We start from the raw sequence: 26,164 nt of genomic DNA on the forward strand, positions 1-26,164 counted from the left end.
CACCATACTGTATACATTAGGATGGGCTAGAAGTCTACATGTTTGACCAACATCCTAATGATTCTTATGAATACCAAGATTTGAAAGCTATGGTTTTTTCCATCTTTAGCTCCACCTGAGTAGAAAAATATATTTCACGACATTAAGAAACTACTTTGGCATTGTTTGAGTCTAGACACCTTGTAGGCAACATTTTATACTTCTGTTTATCTTTGTCTGTGGTGAACTGAGCAATAAGCAGAATTGTAAGGTTACATTCAAAGATGACCAAGAAAACGAAGGAACTTCTGAGAAGTGGTATGAAGGATGAAATAGAAAGCATCCAGGTGTGTTTTTTCAGTTTTAATGAACCAAAGAATTATTTTTACATGGCAAAAACAAAATGTATATCTAGTAATATAAATAATTTTTAGTAAAGCATTATGTGGGAAAAAATGTAATGATCATAATCCTGAATACTTCCTATTTTGTCTTTGAAACAATTGTTTTTATAATATAATGTTTGTTTATGTGAGTAGAACAGATTGAACAGAAAAATCCCCAAAGATTATTGAGCCTTTTTGAACCTCAAATTGTGAGGATTAAAGGATCAGGAAGGTGGCAGTGACCAAGATCAAAGAATCTAGCTGCATCTGTTCAACTCTCCAAAAACTATTTAATTTTTTTACCAAGTTTCTCAGTCATCAAAAATTAAATTAGATTAGTATTATAATAATTTAATTGGTATTTATAATTGTATGTTATCTATAGTTAAATAGAATTATATGGCTCCTTGGACTAACTAAGAGATAGTATAGACAAAGGCCATGTTAACAAAAATGTGCTCCATTTACAGAAATTAAAATATTCTGTAAATGGAGCACATCTTCAGCACAAAGAGGAAGTGGATAGTGTCAAAATATGTCCCTCCTTCAATGCCAAAGTGGGCCCTACCTTCACCACACTTTCATTCTGAATCGCCAGTATAACACTGCCAGTTAAGGGAGAACAACTGGGTTGAAGGAAATAATCTTGGATTTAGAAGCTTGGACTATATCCACTTCAGGGGTCAAGATGTGAAAAACCTCAAGCTGTGAGACTCCAATTCTAGCCACATGTTGCTAACAACTAAACTGAAAACTGCCTTTGCATTATTGAGTCATGTCTACAAGGAACGGAAAGCCAGCAGCCCTTGGTAGGAGAATAAAATTTAAGACTCAGCTAATGATGGCAGGCAGTTTCTGTGTTACACTGAGTTGCTTCACCTCTGTTTTTTAATATCAGAAGAGGAGGCTTAGAGACATTAGTAAGCCCAATAAAACAAGATCTATTTCCTGTGATTTAAAAAAGTCATAGAAAGGAGTCAAATGTAGATATTGTAAGTAAAGTCACACAAGAAGAAATTGCTGATATGTGGGCCCCAATATTAGTCCAAACCCGTTGTACACCAGGTGCCCCCTCCTCATCTTTGGAAGATGTTTGGAGTTCATATGAAAAGATATCACATTCCTGGGAAGTCCTCATCACCACCTCTTCCCTTGTCAAAATCTTTGTCAAATACTGCTCCTTCCCTGAAGGCACCCTGTCTTCAGTCAATCAGAATAATTACTTTCTGCCTCTTTGTTCCTAATAAAGTTTGCACCTCTTTTTTTTTTTTTTTTTTCCACATAGACATTTCCTCGTGGTGAGGTTTTACCTGTCTGTTCCCTTGATTAAACTCCTAAAGATAACATCGATGCATGATTAACTTTGTATCTTCATAGCACAAAGTACATCATCCTGCACAAAATTGGCATTTTACAATGTTTAGTCCATGGAATTTAAAGAAGCTATAAAAATGCATAACGTTTTCAGAGTATAGTTAGTCAGATAAAATAATGTGTAGTCTGATTTTTCAAAAAATATATTTTTATTGATTTCAGAAACGAAGGAAGAGAGGGAAAGAGTTAAGAACATCAATGATGAGTATTATAGATGGGCTGCCTCCTGCACACCCCCTACTGGAGATCAAGCCTGCAATGCAGGCATGTGCCCTTGACCAAAATTGAACCCGGGACACTTCAGTCCAGAGACTGATGCTATATCTACTAAGCCAACCCAGCCAGGGCCGTAGTCTGATTTTTTTTAAGTCATAAAAATATCATCCAAAGTGGATGTTAGAGCTACCCCAGTTTCAGCAGGGATCTACCTAGATTAAAAGCTGAACAAATGATGACTACATAGTACTATCAATATATTTAAAGGTATTTGAAATGCATGATTCAAGAGCATCATCATCTTCTTCATCTTAAGAATTCAGAATATATTACTTTATATTTGTACACAGTGGCCATAACATCTGTTTACAACCACTCTTTTTTGTGTGTGCTTCCATTTTGGCTTATAGCTGGGAATTGTTTGATGGAATAATTTGAGTTTAGATAAACAGGCTTAATTGATGTTTAATCTTCAAATGATCAGAGATCTATTCAAAGTCCCACTGTTCTACCACATCCTACAGGTAAGAATGCATAATTAAATAACTGTCCCTAAATACATACAATGGGTAAGTAAAATAGAAATAGATAAAAATATTTTGGAAACTTGATAAAAATCTATTTATATAGGGAAACACTTAATAATAGCATTATTAGAATCAACTTTACAATGGTAAAATCTTTTGATTCTTTCCCTCAAATTTAGCTAAATACATAGACTTATAATAAAATATATCCATATAAACACAGAGCAGTGGCTTTTATTCTACAGCAATCTGTGTCTTAAATGTATACACAAGTGTAGAAAGCATATCTGCCCTGTATATAACCTACCTCTGGAGAAGTTACATTTATTGTTTTTATCAAATGTAAAAATCAACTAAACAATTCAGAGGTCTATAATGAGCAGTTGGTAATTTAAGAATGATTAAGAGCATCTTCAGCTATAATTTCAAAATCTGAAAACTGCTAGGCTCTAGGGAGCAGTTTCATTGGCCATTAAAATGTTCGTAAGCTGTAGAATAACATATAAAGGCTTTACTGATGAGTGGAATTATTAATGGTCAGCTTAATTTTAAACAAATTTAAATATATTAATTTTACTAATAAATATTTAACTATGTATGCTGATGATAGTAATGTAATTCTGCAGACTAGAGTTATCTTAAGATAATCAAAGCTGCAGGAGAATGGAGAATAACTCGGGGTAGGGGGTGTTGCAATTTACTTTCCATAACAAAAAAGGCCTGTTTTCTTGCTAGCCAAATCACAAAGTAAATTCAACAATTTCAGTTCAGTTCAATAAATATGTGTTAGATACCTTCTATAAGAGGAGTCAGCATAACACAATAATTAGCAGTGTGGCCTTAGGAGTGAAGAACCTGAGCAAATCCTTGCTTTATCATATTATACCTGAGTGACAGCCAAAGTTACTTCATAGCTTTGCCCCTCAGTTTTCTCATCTATAAAATGGAAGGAGGGGGATTGATAATAACAGTACCCATCTCACAGAACAAAGTAAGTTTAAACAAAATAATGTGCATAAAGTCTTTAAAAGTCCTAAATTAGGAAGTGCTTAATAAATTTTATTAGTCAAGGTTCTCCAGAGAAACAGGAACAATAGGATACATAACTATAGAGAGAGACATTTCTCTATATAAATGGAGATACAGGTATATCAATAGATATTATAGATCTGTGGATATTTTATTATGAGGAATCTGCTCATATGATATAGAGGCTGGAAAATACCCCCATACTCAAGGTGGAGACTCAGGAAAGCCAGTAGTGCAACTCAATTCAAGTGCAAAAGCCTGAGAACCAGGGGAGCAGTGATATAACTTCCAGTCCAAGGAGAAGATGAGATGATATGTCTAGCTCAAGCAGACAGGAAAAAAGGGCAAATTCCTCCTTCCACTGTCTTTGTTCTGTTCAGGACCTCAACAGATTTGATGATGCCCACCCACATTGGGAGGACAGTCTTCCTCACTGTGTCCACTAATTCCAATGCTAATCTCATTTAAAAACACCTTCACAGACACACCCAGAAATAATAATTAACCTGGCTACCTGGTGGCTAGTTGAGTTGACACATAAAATTAACCACCATATAAATGGTAGTTGTTGTGGTGGACAAGGCACTGTGCTTGATGCTGGGATGAGCCATAAATACAAGACAATTCCCTCTCATAAAACAAGGCAGTTCTGCTGAAACTGGTTTGGCTCAGTGGATTGAGCGTTGGCCTGCAGAATGAAGGGTCCTGGGTTCGGTCAAGGACATGTACTTTGGTTATGGAACATCCCCAGTGAGGGGGGATTGGCATTGCAGGAGGCAGCTGATCAATGTTTCTGTCATCGATGTTTCTAACTCTCTATCCCTCTCTCTTCCTCTCTGCAAAAATCAATAAAATATATTAAAAAAACAAAAATAAAAAACAAGGCAGTTCTGCAAAACTCAGACAAGTAGTCATCATTGTGATCTTCTCCATAATCCCAAGTCTATGTTTTGGGTAGAGTACTAAGAGGAGACAAAGAGATAATTCATTTTCTACTTCCAACATATCACATTTGTAGAGTTAGTAAGAAATAGGGAGAGTTTGGTCTTGAGCAAAGAGCTCATTTGAATGAAAGCCCAAAGAGAAATAACTCCCTTCTGTTGGTGCCCACTAGCCCTGCAGAGAAAGATGTTCCCTGCAAATTGCCTTTTCTGGTCTGTGTTGCAATTGGTTTCCAAGTATCATTGATTCCTTTCACCAGAAAGGGGATGGGAAACATTAACTCATTTTTAGTCCTGTTACACTTGAGATTAAAATTTACAAGTTCAAATTTAAAAGATCAATACACATTTCCAGGTCAACATATCTTCTCATTTCAAAAAGGCTCTTTGTCATCATCAAGTGGCTTAGTGAAGAGGCCCCTATCATGCTTTGAAGGGCTATTTTGGATATGAATATGGCCCTGAGGGCTAGAGCAGGTATCTGTAGAGGGAGAGCACCCGGCTTCATTTGGGAATTCTTGGAACTTCTCCTGTTTCCTTCTATCCCTGGATAACTTTTCTTCCCTTGGTGAAAATCAAATGTAGTTGGCTTAAGTAAACAAAAGGAACTTATTGGCCCACATTAAAGCAAAATCCAGAAATATCCTAGGTAAACTGAATTCAGGGGCAGCTGGACCATAGTTCAATATATATCATTAAAGCTCCATCTTTGCATGTGTCAGACCTGATGTCCCCTCTCAGTCCAGGCATCCCATCCTGATTCTATGTAACTCCTGAGAAAGACTTCCCTACCTGGACCATCTTCCTCCTCCAGGGCCACATGTCCAGCCCTGCACTAGTCTCTGTGTCCAGGGGTCTTCTGCTACCCTTAGAGCAGCACTGGAGTATGCTAGGTATGAGCAGAAGTCTAGACACCCAGATTTGGATCTCAGTTCCACCACTTACTAGCTCTGTGATATCAGTCAAATTGATTAGCCATATGCAAGCTGTGCCTTTGTTTCTTCATCTGGAGAATGGAAGCAATAAATGGTACCTACCTCACCATTTTGTTGCATGAATAACTGAGTTAACACATGTAAGGCACACAGCAGCAATTATCATCAGCGATACTAACTGAAAGGAAGATGAGGGGAAAGAGGAGGAGGAGGAGGAGGAAGAATCAGTGACTGAAATCCCCACCAGAATCACAAGAAATAGAGGGAGGAAAGTCTTTTTTTTTTTTTTAATATATTTTATTGATTTTTTTACAGAGAGGAAGGAAGAGGGATAGAGAGTTAGAAACATCGCTGAGAGAGAGATATCGATCAGCTGCCTCCTGCACACCCCCCACTGGGGATGTGCCCACAACCAAGGTACATGCCCTTGACCGGAATCGAACCCGGGACCTTTCAGTCCGCAGGCCGACACTCTACCCACTGAGCCAAACCAGTTTTGGCAGGGGAGGAAAGTCTTAAACGGAATTGGTTCAAGGCCCCAAAGACATTCCCCAAATTAACAGGGTCTTATTTCTACTCCCTACATCAAGCTGTTGTCCCCTGACAGACTCCTACGTGGTCCAAATGCTGGAAAGTAGCATCTAGACTGTAGCAAGTGAATCTCTGTGGATGTTCTGCCTTGGTGATAGAAACACAAACATGATGCTTCTATGCTTTTAACAACGAAGCACTTTGACAAGGTGGAGATATGATTTAAGGCCCCTGCAAGTAAACTGCAATTGGTACATCCTGTCAACATGTATATGACTAAAGCAATGATGCTACCCATGACTGCATTATAGGCTGAAAAAAGAAAGACACCCACATCAGACATATCTTTATTAAAAACAGTGTTACTCCCTAAAAAGTTTTTTCTTACAGAAAATGGACTGCACCTTAGTTGTGCAGGCAGGGAGGGAGGAAGGAGGTGGAAGATGCAAGGGAGCAAGAAAGGGAGGAGAGAACCAAAATAAACCCACTCCCGCTAGCACCTTGGAACTGTGGCAGTAACAAAGACTTCCTGCTCCGCACAGAATTCCGTGCTGGCAGAGGCGGCCTGCAGGGCTGTGGGTGTGCTCAGCTGTGCAGAGCTGATTATAGAAGATGAAAGGCCTTGGCAATTTATTTCATCTCACACTGAAGCACTGCTGACAACTGAAAGTGAGGACAGAAGGATTCATTTGTTCAACTTCTGTTTTAAAAAGCAGACTTCAAATGATACCACAGAGAAAAAGGAGGAAATGCCATGGTGTAATAAAATGGCCATTTTTCTACGACACTAGCTGCATGCAGCATTTATATTTTATTTTGTAGATGGGTCTGGAAGGCAAAGGGGTTGGCGTTTTTGTGGTCGTTATGAATTCCAGGGAATAAAATGTATGTACTCAGGATCAATTACTAATCAGAAAGGCCAAGTTCACCTAACCTGACCAAAGCATTTATGTCCACTTATTCTTGAGTCCAAAGATCAGGCAGAATGAAAAAACAAAAACAAAAAAACCCCTCACCCTGCAGTGTTTAAATAACGCCTAGAAAATTGAAAATGGAAAAGATTTTATGCATAATCTTTATGCTAAATGTGGACAAATATATTGTACACAATAGAGAATATATTTTAAAATATATCATCCTGGTCTTTTAAAAAGTTAATTCACAAATCCAGATCTTATTCATTTAATTATATCACTGTGTTTGCTTGACATTTTTGGAAGGAAAATGTTCTATTTCCTTTTAAGTAAAATGTGGTATTACTTTTCATCAACATATTTAGTGTTTGAGAATGAGGAATATTTTTCAGTTTAAAGATTCATATAAATTATTATGAAATCTAATCTACCTCACAAAGTAGTCTTATCCCAAAAGATTTATAAAGATGGGTAATCTCTCATTCTGGTAGCACATTAGTTATTTATAGTTAATACACAAACACAGATCTAAATATTAATGACAAAGATAAAGAAATACATTCTACCTGTAGTCACTAATATTATATTAAAATATCAACAGCATGTGCACATCATTCGTAAGCAATATCTTTCTTAAGCAACTCAGTTAAGTAACTGATTCTTTTCTTTGTAATTTATATTAGAAATTTGTGTTTTCAATTTAGGGGGGTAGGTTTTTTGTTTTGTTTTTTTTGCAAGAAATCAGCAAAGCAATAAAAATGAAAAAGATTGTAGCTTAAATAACTCAGTAGCTACTTTAGCCTCTCAAAACCATTACATTAAGTAGCCCATTTTTCAGTAAGAATTTTTGGAGCAACTGCTATACTAAGCACTATTTCAGGGACTAGGAATAAAAGAATTCACAGCACCCCTAAAATTGTGCAATGTTCATTCCTGCTTCCGGTCCAACAGAGGGAGACAGAAAATGTACAAGGAAACTAATGGCCAAAGTAGATAAAAGTATGGGTTCAATAAATATTGGAACTCAGGTAACACTCTCAAGACTGACTGGAGGGCAGGGAAAAGGAATTGCATATGGGAATTTCAGGGAAGATCTTTCCAAAGAATAACAATTTTTTTAAAGGGTATACCACCATTTGCAACAATGTGGATGAACCTGAAAGATGTTATGCTAAGTGAAATAAGCCAGGTACAGAAAGACAAACTTATGTGTGAAATCTAAAGAAATCAAACTCATAAAAGTGGAGAGTAGAATGGTGGTTACCAAGGGCTGGGAGTTGGAGGAAATGGAGAGATATCAGTTAGAGCACAAACTTTCAGTTATGCAGGAAGAATAAGTCCTGGGAATCTATGCACAGTATGACTATAGTTAAAATACTCTATTGTACAGTTGAAATTTGCTAAGAGAATAGATCTTAAGTGTTTACACACACACACACACACACACACACACACACACACACAAATGGTAACCATGTAAGGTAATGGATATGTTAATTAGATTGATTGTGGTGTTTACTTCACAGTGTATACATACAACAAAACATCATATTGGATACCTTAAACATTAATTTTATTTGTCATTTATACTTCAATAAAACTGAAAAACTAAAAAGAAGTAACATGCAAGCTGGATTGAATGATAAGAAAGATCCAGACTCTCAAGGCTTGAGGAAGAATGTTCTAAATACTCAGACAGAATGACTTTGGCACTCTCCAGGGTTAGTGAGAAGGCCTGGGCAACAAACGGAGTGGAAAGCAATAGGGAGAGAGGCAGATTAAAGTCAGGGTACATGCAAAGGGCCTGGTGGGCCTGGGAGTTTGAATTTTTTTCCAGAGATCAATAGAGAGTTCCTTCCATTCAGGAAAAAGATGTTGGAGTTCTGAGTAGCAGGAGAAGAGCAGCTCAGATTGAGGCTAGAATTGTTCCCATTCTAGATGATGCAGAGGATCAGATGATGGAATTTGAAAAATAAAAAGAACAAGTATAATGATAAATTACAATTCAATGATGATTATTATACTGATGTCTAACTGTAAAGTCATAGTGATCCAAACCCTTTAGGGGTGGAATTCAGGCCTGGGACACTATAGATTTGTTTGGCTGAGTAATTACTTTCCAAAGATACTTGAATACTAACTAAATTGTACATTTGTGCTCTGCCATAATGACTGATATTTAAACTTAATAGAAGATTGAACATAGTCTGAAAAGGTCTGTTATAGGAAGTGGTCCAGGCACTAGTAGGCTCTGATATACCCAGCACCCTTTACTTAAGTTACATATAACTTAATATTGAGTGCAGTATTGAATACTACAACTAAAAGACAAAACAAATATCATCCAGAACCATGGGAAGGCTGGCTGAGTGGAAATTCTACAACTAGAAGGAAATAGAAAAGTACACTGAGTCCAGTAGGAGGTGTGGAAGTGTGGAAGCATGGAGGTATGGAGGTGCACATGAAAAGGGCTGGCAACTGGGTATACTGTTGTCTTTTTCAATCGGGAGGGAGATACAAGCTCCTGGCTGTGCTGAATTCCAGTTCCGGGTGAGACTCTTGGGACCCAGACTCATACCTCATACAGAGAGAAACTGGACTGTCTGGCATCAGGGCTGGAACTCGAGGGCAGCTTTCTCTCAGAGGTGCTTGCAGTGATCATTGTTCCTGCATGGTGCTATAGGAAAAAAAGACCCAGGAACTTCTTTGGGGCAGGGCTGACAGGCAGCCATTGCTGTTTGCTCCACCCTGGTGATTCCCTGAGACCTCGCCCCACCCAACCTGTGTGCAGAGGCTTTTGCATATGAATGGCCTGACCTTTTGTAATTTAACAAACTGCAGCTAGGTCAGCAAGCCCCAGAACTTCTAAAACAAGACCCAAGGCTCCACAGCAGGTTGCATTGCTTCACTGATGGACCTCATCTGGGCAACTCCAAACCCCAAACAAAGAGGAAGAATCTGTAGATCTCTCTGTAGCTTCAGCTGAGTAGCCTCAGGCAGTGGTTGACTTTGCACCTCCTTGGAGATCCAAAAGCCAGTGTACCCAGTGGTCAGAGTGAGACCATCCAGATTACAATTCTTCAGATCCATAAGAGACACACTGGGGGCGGGGGCGGGGGGGTGGGGGGGGCAGATACAGTGAGCACCAAAGCCCCACTGAAGCAAGTCTTGTCTCGTAAGGGTATCTCCAGTACAGTTCTCCCATTGTAGACACAACTGGTCCTCACAGCCAATTGTACTGGAAGCCAATTCCTCCCAGTAATAACAATAGCAATCAAGGCTTAACTACAACAAGACTGTGCACACAGCCCACAAAGGGGTGTACCAAGAGTGTCCACCTCAGATAATTAGGGAAGCTGAGCCACTAGGCCCTATAGGACACCTAGCACACAAAGCCACTCTATCAACACAGGGAAGTAGCCAAAATGTGGAGACAAAGAAATGGGTCACAAATTAAAGAAATGGAGGAAAGCAAACTACTAGATATAGACTTCAAAAGTATGGTTATAAGGTTACTCAAGAATCTTCTAGAAACCTCTGAGAAATATAGTGAGACTCTCAAGGAAAAATGACCAATTAGAAATTAAGCATACAGTGACTGAAATAAAGAATAATATACAGAGATCCAACAGCAGACTAGTGGATCCCAAGAATCAAGTCAAAGATTTGAAATACAAAGAAGCAAAAAACACCCAATCAGAAAAGCAAAAAGAAAAAAGAATCCAAAAATATGAAGATAGTACAAGGAGCCTCTGGGACAACTTCAAGCATACCAACATTCAAATGATAGGGGTGCCAGAAGAAGAGAGAGAGCAAGACACTGAAAACCTATTTGAAGAAATAATAACAGAAAATATCCCCTAACTGGTGAAAGAAATAGACTTACAAGCCCAAGAAGCACAGAGAATCCCAAACTAAAGGAATCCAAATAATACCAGATCAAGATACATCATAATTAAAATGCCAAGGGCAAAAGACAAAGAGAGAATATTAAAAGCAACAAGAGAAAAACAGTTAGTTACCTACAAGGGAGTACCCATACAACTCTCAGCTGATTTCTCAATAGAAACTATGGAGTGGCAAGAAATATTCAAAGTGATGAGTAGCAAGAAATTACAACCAAGATTACTCTAACCAGTAACGCTATCATTTAGAATTGAAGATCAGATAAAGAGCTTCACAGATAAGAAAAAGCTAAAGGAGTTCAGCACCCCCAAACCAGTATTATATGAAAAGCTGAAGGGTATTCTTTAAGAAGAGGAAGAAGAAGAAAAAGGTAAAGATTAAAATTATGAACAGCAAAGTGACAACAAATACTTATCTATCAATAAGTGAGTCTAAAAATTAAGTAAATTAAAAATCTGAGGGACAGAATAAACTGGTGAATATAATAGAATTAGGGTCATAGAAAGGGAATGGACTAACAATTCTCGGGGGGAAGTGGAGTAGGGAGTGTGGGAAGAGTCTGGACAAAAATCGTGCACCTATGGACAAGGACAGTGCGGGGGGAGGGGTAAGACATGGGGTGGGAACTGGGTAGAGGGCAGCTATGGGGGTGGGGGGGAAAAGGAACAACTGTAATAATCTGAACAATAAAAATTTTTAAAAAAAAAATCTTACACCCACTATTACAGTAAGTAGTTAATAAATGATGAATGAATAAATGAACACCTAGGCTTCTATCATTTGTCACTCAATAAAAATGTGCTATTTAATTGAAATTATTCAAGTTACAAATTAGTTTGAATAATGTTTCTTAATTTTATGACAAAATCTAAGTCTATATGATGTAAGGAATGTGTGATATTTTATTATACTTTACTGATAAAGAAGAAATTATAAAAATGAGGCTTTAACATTAGCAATGCCATTCTAATATATAATATATTGGGCATTATTATATTGTAGTTATACTTAGTTTGGGCTAGAGATTTTACTTCCATAAATCAACTTGGGAGAAGTAATTATATAGAGTGTTTTGATAAAGTTTATCATAAAATACACTTTCCTTCTATTCGCCTGCACAGAATTAAATCAGAGGGAAATACTTTAAAAATATGTCTGAAGATGGTACTTCTGAATAACCAAAAACAAACAAATCATTGACTCAAGCACATGAAAATATCAACAAATTTGGATGGCAATTGGACAGTATTTTTGATTTTCAGATTCTTTCTTTGTTTATTTTCATAAAGTATAAATTACACACAAAGAAGTGCATATTATTTTAACAATATATTCCAATGGGTTTTGACAAATGTGTACACCCTATAAACAGAAACTTCTCTCCAGGAGATTTCCAATAAATCTCCTCACCCTTCTATTTAAGGCAATCATTTTTCTCTCACATACATTTTTTTTAACCAGGTTTAATAATTCATTAGAGAAAAATTATATTATTTATCAACAAAAAGGAATAAATTATTGATAGGTAAAACATGAATAATCCCCAAAATAATTATATGCTAACAAAGGAAAGCCAAACAAGAAAGAAGTACATATTGTATGATTCCACTTACATAAAATTCTAGAAAATGCAAACTAAATATTAGTGACAGAACTCAGATCACTGGTTGTCTGGGGAGCAGGGAGAGAATCAAAAAGAGAATTTACAAATGGACATAAGGAAATTCTGCAGGTATATTCAGATGTCAAAACTTATCAAAGTGTACACTTTAAATATGTGTAATTAATTTTTTCAATTATATCTCAGTAAAATTTAAAATCATAACTCACCTGGTAAAGCAGTTTGCTGGAGAAGAAAAGTTTACTTTGCAAGTCACACTGAGCTTTTATATTCAATAAGAAATGAAGCTTTCATATTTTTTATTTGGAAAACCTTTTCTCTAAATATTTTTCTCTAATACATTTTTCTCCCCCTCTGATGTCAATTCTCTATATATTGGATATCTTCATATTGTTCCACAATATAATGGTCAATACAGCTCTTTGTATTTTTCTCACTCTGAACTATGGTTTAGCTTATTTCTATAGTGTTATCTGCAAGTTCACTGATCTTGTCTACTGTCTAATCTGTTGTCAGTGAATTTTATCATCTTGCTTCTCAAATTTTCATTTGACCTTTTTTTAGTTTGCATTTTTCTCCTTTGGAACCTTTATCTGCTTATACATTACATCTATCTTTATCTTAAATATTTGTAAGTATTTATATTATTTAAATTCTTTTTAGCCAAAAGTCTCTAGTTAATTTTTTTTCAGTTCCAATTACAAATCTAAATACAGATGACTCCTTCACTTAATGTTTTATGGAGTTTTGATGTACTATTTAAAACACAAACACCCTAGTCTTTAAACCCAACCCTTTTGTATCCATTTACCCATTTATTTGGACACATGAGATATGCACTGGACCTAAAGTTAAAAGTTCTATGAGAACCACCATATTGGAAGAAGCAACTCACTAAATATACTAAATATTTCAATGTGGTTTCAATCATATATTCAATTATATGTTACTGATTGATCCACTAAAATAAGAAAGCCTCACTCTACCTTCACAATTTTATTTTCTTTTTTTTAATGCAAGTTGCATGTACCTGTTGTCTTCTGTTACAAAGAAACAAAATAATGTTTAGTCCAGATTTGTTTTGAAGTGAAGTTGCATTTTAAATTTTTGTTGAGTCACATGATATACAATGCATACATCTTCAGTGTGCAGTTCCATGACTTTGACAATTCTCTATCTTCATATAACAACCACCCAAATTAATAAAGAGAATATATCCATCACCCCTAAGATTTCCCTCTTTCATCCTTTCCAATTAGTTTGCTTTGCCCCAGAGATAATCCAATTCCTATTAAAATGGAACAGATTTGCCTATTCTTGGAACTGATATAAAATGAAGTCATACATATGTACTCTTTTGAATTAGATTTATTCACACAAATATTATTTATGAGATTTATACATACTATTTCATTAATCAAAGATTTATTCTTTCTGCCCTAGCCAGTGGATAGAGCATCGGCCTGTGGACCAGAGTCTGGATTTGATTCTGGTCAAGGGCATGTAATTTGGTTGCAGGCTCCTCCTGGGCCTGAGCCCTGGCCTGGGGATGTGCAGGAGGCAACCAATTTATGTTTCTCTCACATTGAAGTTTCTCTCTGTCTTTCGCTCTATCTTCCATTCTCTCTAAAAAATCAATGGAAAAACATCCTCACGTGAATTTAACAACAACAACAAAAGTTTATTCTTTCTCATTGCTAAGTAGTATTCCATTGTATAAATATACTACAATTTCTTTATCCATTTTTACATTGATGGACCTTTGCATTGTTTTCAAATCTTAGCTATTACAAAGAGAGTCTGCCATGAACATTATTGTATGCATGTTTCTATGGACATATATTTTCATTTCTCTTGGTTTAATACCTAGAAATGGAATTGCTGTGTTATAGGATAGATTTATATTTCACTTTATCACCAGCTTACTTATGCTTAGTATTTTTGTGGCATATCATTTCCATTCTTTTAAATTTAACTAGTGATTTTAGATCTTAGAATGTAGGTGGATCTTGCTTTTTATCCAGTCTTATAATTTATTTATTTCTGATGGAGTGTTTAGTCCATTTACATTTAATGTAATTATGGTTTTGATCAGATCAGTTTAATAATACTATCTTTTTTATTTATATTTTTAATTTTTTAAATATTTGTCCCATCTGTTAGTTATACCATTGTTTCTTTATTCCTTTTATCTTATGAGTAATTTTTATCATTCAATGTTATCTAGCTTATTGACATTTTAGCAATCTGTGTTTGTGTGTGTGTGTGTGTCAGTTTCTTTGCTTATGTGTGTTTTAGTGGTTACCCTAAAGGTTGAAATATGCACACTTAATTACCACAGTCTCAACTTAAATATGATAATGCTTAAGGAACAATCCAAGAACTATATAATAATATAATTTAATTTAATTCCCTCTCAGATTTTTTTGTATCCTAGCCATATATTTCAGTTCAACATATTCTAGTGTTATTGTTTTTGCCAATTTGCAAGTAGTACAGGCCAGAAGTATAGAAGCATGATAAAAAGTAGCTGCTATGAGTTTGAGAATCTATGCAGAATTTTTGTCAGTTTCATGGTTCTGGGAGACTTGAAAAATGGGATTAAAGGACCATCAAAAGGATGGGGTTCTGATTAAAACCCTCAAGTATTCAATTGGACACCAGAAGGGCTACAGTCTAAGAGTGAGGTTAAGCTAAAAAGAGCAGCCTTACAAAGACTGAACCCCAGCTGAGAGTCAGTGCAGACTGTCTGGATTAAAGTAATCCATGCCTACTCTAATTGCTGCCAGAAGCTAAAGAAATCCTGCCTAGAGAAAGAAAACATTTTCCAGGACCTCTGTCATCTTTATACTTAATTTCCCTAAGTCAGTTAAAAAAAAAGTTACCAGCTAAACAAAATAAAAGATAAGAAAAATAAAAGCAATAGAAACTAATGCACAGGTGATCTGGATATTGGTTTTCAGGCAGATTTTAAAATAGCTGTGATTAATAAAGATAATTATAGACAAGATGGAGAAATTAACCAGAAAACAGGATTTTATATCAAATTAATAAAATGGCAACTCTGAAACTAAAAAAAATAATAATATCTGAAATGAAAAGTGCCATAGAGGCTACCTGACATCTCTAGAATAAACAAAATCACAACAGATGGCAGTGGTGGTGGTTCCTGCAAGCAGAGGGCAGCTCCCAGGGGCTTGGCAGGAGCAGAGGCAGAGGCCCTTGCCTGTGGCTGGCTCTCTGGCATGAGGAGGACCAGGCAGACCTGAGTCTACCTGGAGGCACCAGGAGGATGGAGACACGCAAGGGCTCAGCTTCCAGATACTCATGTTTCTGGACACAGAGGAGGCTGAGCTGGTCAGCCCCAACTAGCAGGCCTCTGAGTTCAGTTCACTGATTTCACACACACACCGGCATGCTACCCATGTCCCTGATCTGCTGGTGCACGGTCAGAATGACATTGATATTTATGATATGAAGGGTCTCCTATTCATGCCTGTACTTACTGTAGAATGCACAAGCCGGCTTGCATCATGTATTGTATCACCAACAAGAGTGGTCCTTTACCAACGTGGTTATACTTTGTCCAGCCACGTTCTAAATCACCTGGTGAGGGCAAAATGCACAAGGATGGGCTCTTGGGGGGGACAGCTCTGACATGTTCCAGTGGCGGCTGCCACAACAGTCTCCTCCTTGACTTTATTCCTGTTCAGGCCAACTTGGTCATGGTGCTGCTGTGCAGGCAGCCCCACTCCAGTCAGAGCAACCACAAGGACGTCAACTGGGGCAGGTCCTAGTAGCAGCCCCTGAGCCAGGACCAATGCATCTTGGGTGGTCAAGATCCTTCTGAGTAGCAGCTGTTGTAGACTAGCTAGATCACCACCCAGCTGATGGGAAAGCTGAAGGGCCCAGAAAGAATGCTCTTTGGCCAGCTTGGAGTACCTGGTGGAGTGTGGATGAGCACTTCCTCCTGCAGTTGCAGGACTCTTACCAGAACTGGAACATTATCTGGCCTCTCTCTGGTCAAGCTGCAGGCTGACTACAATCAGAAACTGAAAAAGTCCCAGACTCAAGAAGACATCACAATCAGGTGGGGCCTGGGCCTTAACCAGAGAATCGCCTACTTCACTTTTCCCAAGAGTGATTCTGGTAATGAGGAATGATGTCAGACTTTAGTTCAGAGACACGCGGTTCTGGCAGGGGGTGATAGATGCTGCTGGTACAAAGGGGACCTGGCGCCCAAGTGGAAAGGGATCAGCCACAGCACCAGGGACCCTGATAATTTGGCAATGAAAGATTGCCCTTGAGCTGCAAAGCAGTGTAGGAGCTGCAAAGCAGTGCAGGTGACTCATAAATTCCAGGTGGATTTCGTATGGAAGTCAACCTCATTCAATAGGATGCAATGTACATTGAAAACGTTGGCTGTGAATGAGGGGGGTGTGAGTGGACACCTCTACTACCAACTGCTTGGCCACAGGAGGGCGGGTTCATGAAATGCCAGCAGCCTAAGCACTTCAGGGCACAAAAGCTCCCTGACCTCAACCACTGCGAGTTTGCACTGTGAAGACCGTATCAGAGACCATGAGAAGATGGTCACCTTGGCCACCATCGACTACCACCTGGCTCTACGTGCCTGTGCTCATCTGAGCTCAGACTAACAGAGTCCTGGATGAGCTGACTGAGAAGATCCACCAGAACCAGCTGAAAATCGCGTGGCCATGAACTCCCCAGAGTCATTCTGACCTTGCAGTAGCAGATCAGGAACATGAGTGGCTTGCCAAATGGAGATTCCGAAGCTGCGGCTGCTGAAGAATGAGACTGAGGCTCTATGTTCACGGACAAGACCCTGAAGTGCGCGCAAGGACCGAGGAGCAGCTCATGAAAGCAGACATCATTTGCTGCACGTGTGTGGGTGTGGGTAAAGGCAACCCCTTGGGTCAATAAGATGCAGTTTGGTTCCATTTTACTGCACTTGCCAAGAAGATTTTTGTGTTCAGTTTTAGCTTCCAGAGTGGTGAGGGAGCATCTTTCAGGCGAGGAGGCTACAGGTCCTCTGCAGGTCTCTGAGGATCCAAGTTCTTCCAAGGGTAGTGGATTCACCCCTCTCTTCCCCCAGGGGCCTCAGGCAAGACAGGCCATGAAGTAAACGGGCAGGAAGGGGCCCACAGTCCCTGTGGCAGCACAACCTTGTTCTCCACTGCCCCCAAGTTTGGAACTCCCTACCTGTGGGCATAGCTTCAATGAACTGTTTGTTTCTGCCTTTTAGGGGAAAGGAATAAAATTCAGAATAAGGTGATTCTGTATAGAAGGAGCTTGTAGAAATTAGTCATATAAGCTGGTAGAGTTGCCATCATTCTTCTGGGTTGGTGTAGCTGGGAGAGTCATCCCCCAGCTCCTTGGATATTGGTGATAGGGGTACTAGTCTCCCTGTTTGGAAGTTGCGAGTTACAGGGAAGGAAGTGTACTGATGTCTGCATATTAATTTGAAAAGCATTAAAAATAAAATGGATTGAGGAATTACTAGAGAGATGGATATGTGATGATGTGAGTATAATATGATATTAATGGTAGAATCTAGTTGGTGGATATATGGGTGTTCAATGTAAAATCCTTTCAACTATTCTGCATGTCTTAATATTTTTATACTAAAATATTAAATAATAAAATATTGTAATATAGTGGTTTACTAGCAAATTAGACATAGCTGAAGAGAGATATAGTCAGGCTAAAGCAAAGAATTTCAAAAATAATTGAAAATATAGAAAGGGGACAAGTGATACTGGACTCGGTGATAAAAACCAACATAAGTATAATTGGAGTTCTAGAGGCAAAGAACAAAGAGAATAGCCTAGAAGCATTTTTTTTTTTTAAATAATAACTTTTGAGAATTCTTCAAAGTAGTTCAAAGATTTCAAGTCACATATTCAGTTGATGCAATGAATACAACCATTTCCTTTGAATACAAAGGAAAACACAACTAGACACATCTAGTTAAACTGTTAAAAAACAAACAAACAAAAAAACCTCTTAACGCAGCCAGAGGAGCAACATTAATACTGAGAACTGACTTCTCGACAGAACGACATCTTTAAAGTGAGATACATGGATAGAGATAGCATGTATTAGGCTCCTATTATGTGCCAGGCTCTAGGCTCAACCATTTACAAACACTCTCCCGTTGAGGCATCCCATTTTAATAAAAGGATATTATGGCTTTGAAACGTTAATTATTTGCATAAAGTCATACAGCTAACCAGTGATAAAGATTTCAATTATTTGTGACAGACTTCAACTATATTCATAGTAGATATTATGCTTTCGCCTGAATAATAACTGTTCTGCTCTTATTTTTCTCCATTGCTGTGCATCTGCCTAGGCTCAAGGTCTCAGCATTCCCTCATTTGGTAAATCCTCCAGCCAAGTCTTGTAATAATTTTGACAGTATGCTTGGAGTTAATATTTAAATAAGAGAGAGAAAGAGAGAGAGAGAGTAAACATGGTAGAACACTAGTATCTGATATTGGGTATCAAGAATACAGACCACATAGTGTATGGTACTGGAACACTGATTGTAGAGAGAGTACATTTTCTGTACTCTCCTCTTTGAGAGTTGGCATCTCTTCTTTGAATGCAGTATATCTAGTCCCTTTGACACTATAGTGGATGACTGAAATGCTAACTTGTGTCTTGTTAGCACCGTATTGTAAAGTATGTATTATTATAGAGAATTGACAAGGTGATGAGCTGTCACTTTAGCTAAGAGAATACCCTATTTTAATGAATATTATTTCAGAGGAAATGTGCTGATGACAGCTTATTTCAGTAGAAACTGTTGATGCATAACCTTTTTGCTATACAACATTATATTAGTAGTGACTATACCTAAAAGTACCATACTGGAAATGTTTGCAAGAAAAAAATTTTGAGAAATGAGTACATAAGAGTAAGCAAAAATATTTTTAGTATAGCATATATAGTAAGAGATTTTTATGGGGATATGTTTTTTATGATAAAATAGTGTTTTAAAACCCAATAATATCTTGTTTATATTTTATTTTTATTTAAATTTGTGATAATGTGTAAGAATATGTCTTCAGAATAAAATTACATGTGTGGATAAGTGCACAAACATGTATTGGTATATACTGATATGCATATAGATAAAAATTTTAAATCCAATATTTATATATCATATAAACACATCCAACCTGGCATATAAGGACTGATCTTACACTGGTTAATGGAATTAGGAGAGTTAAGTTAAAGTCCTGGTTCTATCACTTGCATTTTATAATCTTGGGAAAGCACCTTAATCTCTTATTTGAGATGATTTTAATTCTCAGTTAAAATGAAGAAAGCAATATTGTCCTACATACTTTACAGGGTGGTCAGGAGGCCTTTCAAAGAAATAATATGGATGAAAGAAATTTGATATTGCAAAAAGGTAATGCAATTAGTTTTATAATTGTACATTATAGTATAAATATATAATATGAATTAAATATAATTATACATATAAATATAAGTATTATATGACCTGAACTTTTCTAGGAATCACTAACCTATGGGTTCAAATAATGTCATTTTAATAATCTTATCTAATAAAAGAGTAATAGGCAAATTGACCATCACTCCAACACACAAGGTGGCTGCCCCCATGTGGTCAAAGATGGCTCCTCCCATGTGGACACAAGATGGCTGCCACAATATGGCCAGCAGGGAAGGGCAATTGGGAAGGACCAGGCCTGCAAGGGAGGGTAGTTGGAGGTGATGAGGCCAGCAGAGGAGGGAAGTTGGGGGCAACCAGGCTTGCAGAGAAGGGCAGTTGGGGGGACCAGGCTTTTAGGGAAGAGCAGTTGGGGGAGGGGACCAGGCCTGCAGGGGAAGGCAGTTAGGGGCAATCAGGCTGGCAGGGCAGAAGTTAGGGGGTGATCAGGCTGGCAGAAGAAGCAGTTAGGGGCAATCAGGAAGGCAGGCAGGCAAGCAGTTGGGAGGCAGCCATCCTAGATTGTGAGAGGGATGTCCGACTGCTTGTTTAGACCCAATCCTACCGGAATCGGGCCTAAACAGGCAGTCAGACATCCCTCGAAGGATCCCAGATTGGAGAGAGTGCAGGCTGGGCTGAGGGACACACACCACTGTGCATGAATTTTATGCACCAGGCCTCTAGTAATTAATAAATTTCATCATTCCATTGCCCACATACTAATTAAACCACCTCAAAATCTGACCCAGCTTATTGTAGTGATAGGGTAGTGAAGTTTTGTGAGTTCATAGAGAATCTTCTGATTCCTGCTCTCTAATACTTTCATGAAGTTAGCTAAGGAACCCGTACCACCCTTTCACAGCCCACCACCCGTGGCAAGAATGACTTCTGCATGTGGTGCTATCCTCCAACACCACAAAGTGGTCCAAGTCCTAAGAGCCAGAGCACTGCTCTACTCCTGTCCTGCACTCAGAGCGAGAGAAAGCCTGTCCAATTGGCACAGTTTCCAACTTACTCTGTTACACTGGCAGCAGGCTGTGTTTCTAAGTGCCCTCTGTTTCCTCCTGTAACCCTCTGTGTCCACAGGACCTTGTCAGGAGTCCAAGTTTACAACCCAAAGTCTGGGGCAGACAGTGCTATACTGTGTGTGTGTGTGTATGTGTGTGTGTATGTGTGTGTATGTGTGTGTATATATATATGTGTGTGTGTGTGTGTGTGTGTGTGTGTGTGTGTGTGTGTGTGTGTGTGTGTGTGTTTGGGGGGGAGGCATTGTTTCCAACCTCTCTCTTTGTTTTCTCCCGGTATTGCAAACCCCTGGTCTGATTTTCTTTTAACTAAAGAGTGTTTTTAAAATGGCATCATATTAGGTGTATTTCACCAGTTTCCCAAACTTTCTGAAAATATCTGAAATCAGGTTGGGAACACTTAGTGTTCCAGCTACTCATTGCTGTATAACCTACTGCTCCAAAACTTAATGACCTAAAACAATGATGATGTTTTACTTTTCACAGTTCTGGTTGGGTGGTTCTTTTGCTGGTTTTCCTGAGCTTACTCATGTAGCTGAATTCAGCTGTCTTGACTGGAGGGCTGGGACACTGAAATGACTGGGCCTCAGTTTCCACACAGTTTCTCATCATTCAGTAGACTAGGCTAAGATCCCTATAATAGTAACAAGAACATACCAAATAAAGAGAGAAGCTGCCAGAACCTTTAAATTCCAGGTTCTCAAATGCACAGTGTCATTTCCACAGCATTCTATTGATCAAAGTAAGTTAAATGGCCACCCAAATCCAAAAAGAAATGGACTGTACCTCTTGATGGAGGAACATGCAAATAAAGAGATACTAAGAATTGTTGGAGGATCACCTTTGAAGATAAACATCTGTAATTTAGCCTCTGGCCACAATAATGCATATCTCTTGCACATGCAAAAACACCATCCCCCTTGAGAAGTCCCAAAAGTCTCATTCAATTACAGTATTAGCTCAAAGTCCTAGATTTTCATCATTCCAATGTGGAAAAGGCTTCATAGGTTCAGTTATTCACAGGCAGCTTTTCATGCACAGCTATTCTTTATTTGTGAACTAAAATGACAAGTCATCTCACCTCCTCACCCCACCCACATATATGCATACAAAATACAATAGTGAGACAGAGATAAGATAACTATAATAGACTTTCCTGTTCAAGAAAGAAAGAAAGGGAAGGTACATAGAGCCACTGATCCATAGCAATTCTGAAATCTGGTTAGGTACATCTTTTCAGGGACCCCTACTCTGGGAACAGAGAATGTTACCTGATTAGGGAACAGCTCTTTCCTCTGGGAATAATGTTCTGATTCATTGCTCTCTTAGCTCTTGGCTCATACACTGGGCTCTTTGCTCTGCCCTCTGAGCCATTATTTGTTCTCATCACAAATAAAGACGTACCGACCATTTCACAATTAGTGTATCATTTTTGCTTTCTAACAATGTACTCTGTATGTCAACAGCTGAGCAGGGCTTATTAAAGGTTAAAAATGAGGTATGTAACCTTGATGGAGGAGGCATATAAGTAGAGAGATGATAAGAATTGTTGGATATTATTCTGTAAATGTACCCAACTGTGTGTGTGGAAGGCTTTAATTCATTTGTATAAACTCACCAATATGATTATATAATGAATACATAAGTAATCTATATACATTATGTACTAACTTACAATGTCTTAATGCAATTAAGCTGTGAGGAAATATTTCCTGTGATCTAAGAAATGAATTATTTTAATGTCTCTTAAATCTACTCTTTTACTTAGTTCTAGAAAGGGAAGAGTAATATAGCTTTATCAAGAGGCAGAGGGAAACTAGGAGGTGGTGTCACTGACTTCCAGAATTGTATTAAAAAAAAAAAAAAAGAAACAAGAAATATTTGTCAGAACTCTATTATCTTTTAGATTGTTCTGTAGAAAGGCATGAAACCTAATTGAACGTGGCCTAGTCATCACTGAGAATAATACTAACAATACTTCAGTTCTCCAGCTCTTTAATAAGTCTCAGGAGCTTTGCCATGAAAGTTTCAGCTGAAAATTCCAGAATCTGAGACACTGGTGCATATATAAAATATCGCCATGCCAAAACCAGTTTGGCTCAGTGGATAGAGCGTCAGCCTTCAGACTGAAAGGTCCCAGGTCAATTCCAGTCAAGGGCATGTACCTTGGTTGCGGGCACATCCCCAATAGGGGATGTGTAGGAGGCAGCTGGTTGATGTTTCTCTCTCATTGATGTTTCTAACTCTATCCCTCTCTTCCTCTCTGTAAAAAATCAATAAAATATATTTTAAAAAAGAAAAAGAAAAAGAAAATATTGCCATGTAGCCTTGTAGTGGACCTGCATTACCTGCTTCTCCACTGCAGAATAGGGTTCCAATTTTCACCCTCCCCCCCACTCAAGTAATTTATTTATTAATTAGACATTTGTTCTTATGTAAATTGGGGTCATTATCACAGGCAACATTTTAATACAAGTATGACAAAGATTGAGTTCTTCCTTCATAACAGGGTCTCCTCTATTATGTTTTTAAAAATTGCCCCCTCCTGTGTTTGCTAGGAAAGTGCAGTAAATGCTGTAAGTGCCCCTTCCATAGCTACCATTTTTACTGGATCAGTGTAGCCACACCTGGGGTTCCGTGAGCATAGACATCTCACCACTGAGCACTTTCTCTAAAGAATTCTCCTTTACCAAATAGGAAGAGCTTTGCCCAGAGTTAAAATTCCCTCCTCCGATGGCATCCTGCCATCAATGACTGAACTGCACACAGTACTACCATCTGGCCCCATTGCCTCAAATCGTGATCAACACAGGAGTTCAGTTCATACACTGAGTTTCCCATGAGATCAGTAACCTGAGACTTGAACTGATTCCACAAACTTCCTCAGCTTTGTCCCCTGCCATAACCTATTACTTCTCTTGCCCTGAGAGCATGCTTTCAATCATGTGCACCTGATTCTATTGCAGGCATAGTTTCTGGGGAACCAGACCTCAGGGAAACATAAAACACAATGTTAAAAATAGTTCTGCAAGTACTGGGATTAAATATCATTTAGTTTATTGTCATGCTTTTCTCTAATTAAAATATAATGTTTGTATTGCAAGAAAAATAAATTATAAAAAGTTTTAAAATACTAATGTTTCTAGATTGTGTTTTATAAGCTTTTGTTTGGTAAACATGGACGTTGCATTAAAAAATATACAAAATAGCCTAGATGGCATGGCTCAGTGGTTGAGCATCAACCTATGAACCAGAAGGTCACAGTTGGATTCCCCATCAGTGAACATGCCTGGGTTTGGGCTCCATCTCTAGTCAGGGTAATACAGGAGGCAGCCAATCAATGATTCTTTCTCATCACTGATCTCTCTCTTTCTCTCTCCCCCTCTCCCTTCCTCTCTGAAATCAATAAAAATATATTTATATATGTATATACAAAATAGAAAGTTTAAAGGAAACATTTAATATATTTGTTTTAATAAAATCATAGGTGTTTATTTAAATAACATTAAAATTGTTTTGTATGCTTCAGGTGAAATAATTTTGAATATGTTTCCTTATAAATTTCCAAATTATTAATAATAAATTATTTCCTGACACTAGTTCAGGCCTTTTATTAGAACTAATTCTAGAATTTTATATTAGATGAAGAATAAATATTAATTAGAATATTATTAACCTTTTTCACCTTTCTATACTTGCTTAAATAAACATATACGCATTTCTAGATATACTTGCAAGGGCATCCTATATAATCCTATATAATAAAGAGCTAATATGCTAATTAGACTAGATGGTGGAATGACCTTCCAGAATGACTTGATGGAACAACCAGTATGCAAAGGGGTAGTGGGGGGCAGCGAGCCTGAGTTGCCAGGCCAGCCATGGCGGTCCTGACGCCCCACCTTCCGCAGAGGCAGTGGGAGACTCGGCTGCAGGGGAGTGGGCCTAAACCGCAGTCATACATCCCCCAAGGGCTCCTGGGCTGCCAGAGGGATGTCTAACTTCATTGCCCTGGGGAGCATGCCTAAGCTGGCAGGTGGACATTCCCCAAGGGCTCCCAGACTGCGAGAGGGTGCAGGCCAGGCTGAGGGACCCCAGAGTGCACAAATTTTTGTGTACTGGGCCTCTAGTATAATAATATGAAGCAAGAAAGTTTTCATTTTCTTTGTCATTTTTTTCTGTTTAGTCATATCTAAATCACAAGTGTATACAAAGAGTGAACATTTGTGAAAATTTTTAGTGTTATCTATGTAATAATTAAAAATCATTTCTTTTTTAAATTATATATATACCAAAAATATGCCAGGCATCATGTTACACTAGTTTTTCATTTAATCCTCATAACACCCCTTCAATTATTATTATTCACAATTGAGGTCAGAAATTCTAGGTATCTATGTAAGATCCATGCCTGAGGAAGCTCTGTATCTGTCATAGTAGGATCAGCTATCACCTCGGACCACCCCCTCCTTACCTTAGAGTGCTTAGTAATCAAATTTGCTACTTTCTCCTACAGTTTGTTTTATACCTTTCTTCATTATGCCTAATAACCAAAACTGATTGTTTCCCTAAATAAAATGGTAAGTCCTTATCTAAAATAACCAAAATTCAAATATCTTGCAAGGAAAAGCTTAATAAAGGATAACTTATTATTTTAAGGGCATCCCTCGGAGCTACAATGATAAATGAAACTATATTACATTTCTCAATAAAGAGGAAACTATGTTATCCAAAGTGCATAAAATTAGTTCCGAAATTAAAAATTCAGAGTTAGAATTAAATGAATGCCATCAATTAATTCTTATAAAAGAACTAGGACCATTTTAGAAAAGTTCAATTGTCTTCTAAATGAAAATTAGATAAATAACTTCAGTTTATTGAGAAAAATTATTTTGATCTGAGAGATAGAAGTAGCTGAATTTTCAGCCTTCAATTAAAAATATCAATCCTCCAGTGTAGCCCCCAAATCATTCACCCACAAATGAGAACTCAAAGAGGATTTCACCTAGAGAGCAAAGGAGCAGCAGTTGAGAAAAATGCTGCTTTTTATTTGATTCTATTGTTTTCTATGATAAAGAGATTAAAAATACTCTGACATGATCAAATAAATGCTTATGTTCTTAAAAATTCAGGTAACTATCTTGTAAATTCTAGCCTGCAATCTGATAGAACCATAAAACAGTAAACATGTTTTCCATGTATCTTAGACTTTTTTATATTTCAGTGCAATCTTATAGCTGCTTCAAAAGTCTCTGCCTGCTCAATTCTTCATATAGTGAATAAAGAATAAAAAG

The sequence above is a fragment of the Pipistrellus hanaki genome (assembly GCF_964339955.1).
Source record: "Pipistrellus hanaki genome assembly, chromosome: 4".
Classification (NCBI taxonomy): domain Eukaryota; kingdom Metazoa; phylum Chordata; class Mammalia; order Chiroptera; family Vespertilionidae; genus Pipistrellus; species Pipistrellus hanaki.